Genomic DNA, 1718 nt, shown 5'->3' with positions numbered 1-1718 from the left:
GTCGTGAGTCTTGCATCTGCAGCAAGGAGTGAGGAAAGAGAAGACAGTAAAGGAAGAGGAGGGTGTCTTAGTCAAATCAAGCTGCTGTACCAAATATCACAGGGTAATTTATAAATGACATTTTTATCTCATGGTTCAGGAGACTAGGAAGTTTAAGATGGGGGACAAGTTTTGGTGTTTGATGAGGGCCTTATTCCTTGTTGATGGCACCGTTTGCTGCATCTTCATGACATCACATGGCAGAAGGGTCAGAGTGAAACAAATCAACCCTCAAGCCCCCTTACAGAAGCCCTAATTGAATCCTAAAGGCATCACCTTTTTTTTGTGTGTGTGTGTTTGTGTGTGTGTGTGTTGGAGATTGAGCCCAAGGCCTTAGCATGCTAGGCACTCACTCTAACAGAGCTACACCCTTGGCTGCTATAGTTTGTTTCTTTGTTTTTCCTCCCAGGTACCAGGGATAGAACCCAGGGATGCTCTGAGCTACATGCCCAGCACCCTGCCCTCCCCATCTTTTGAGCCAGTCTCACTATGTTGCCAAGTCTCACTTCAAAATATCCATTCTCCTGCTTCAGCCTCCCAAGTTGCTGGAAGTTATAGGTGTGCATTACCAAGCCCATCTTATAGTTTAGACCCTGAATGTCCTCTTAAGGTCCATGTGTTAAAGTCTTGGTTCTTGACTCATGGTGCCACTGGAAGATAGTAGAACCTCTTGGAGGTGGAGGAAGTTAGGTCACTAAGAACGTGTCCTTGAAAGGGATAGTGGACCCAGGCTCCCCAACCAACCATGGATTGAAACCTCTATAACTGTGAACCAAAATAAACCTTTCATCTTTATTAAACTGATTACCTCAGGTGATTTTGACAGTAACGGAAAGCTGAATAACACACCAGCCCAAGGCCCTGCCTCTGAATATTAACACACTGGCAAATTAGTTTCAGTATATTAATTTTGAGAGACACATTAAGACACAGGAGTGTGGCCCAACAAGGACTGTTTGGGATAATTTTACCAGGAAGCACAGGATGTTTGGGTTATTTTTGCCAAGTCTATACCAGCTTTAGGGGTACTCCTCCTCACTTAGTGTAAGTTCCAACACCACTTAAGAATGTGTTTTGCTCTGTATGTGTCCCTTACACATAACAGGCCTTTGGAAATTCTTCTTGAATGAGTAGACAAATAGCCACAAAACCAAACAGAGGCACAAATAGGGACACAGGTCCATGGGGACATCTGGTCCCTGAGCTTACTCTTTATTTTCCATGTTTCCAGTTCACTTTGAAATTTCCTTTCTTGCAAAAGCTTACCTTTGAAATGTAAGTTTTTAAATTTTTTATTTCTTACATACATGACAATAGTGGAATGCATTACAATAATAATTATCCATTCAAAGCACAATTTTTCATAACTCTGTATATAAAGTATGTTCACGCCAAATTATGCCATTATACATGAGCTCTTATTTTTTTTGCATTACAATTCTTTTTTTTTTCTTTTTTTTTAAATTTTTTATTGTTGGCTGTTCAAAAGCATTACAATTCTTAATACACCTTTATACCACAATTTATCATATCTCTGTATGTATAAAAGGTATGTTGACTCCAAACTCACATCTTCATACATGTATTTTGTATAATGATGACCCTCTCCTTCCACCATCCATGCTATTTCCCTTCTCCCTCCCCTTCCCTCCCACCCCTATTCCCTATCTAGAGGTAAT

The sequence above is a fragment of the Marmota monax genome, unplaced genomic scaffold, assembly GCF_021218885.2.
Source record: "Marmota monax isolate L192 unplaced genomic scaffold, Marmota_monax_Labrador192_F-V1.1 WCK01_AAM20220418_F8-fsc00413, whole genome shotgun sequence".
NCBI classification, from domain to species: domain Eukaryota; kingdom Metazoa; phylum Chordata; class Mammalia; order Rodentia; family Sciuridae; genus Marmota; species Marmota monax.
Note: the sequence above shows the minus strand (reverse complement) of the source record.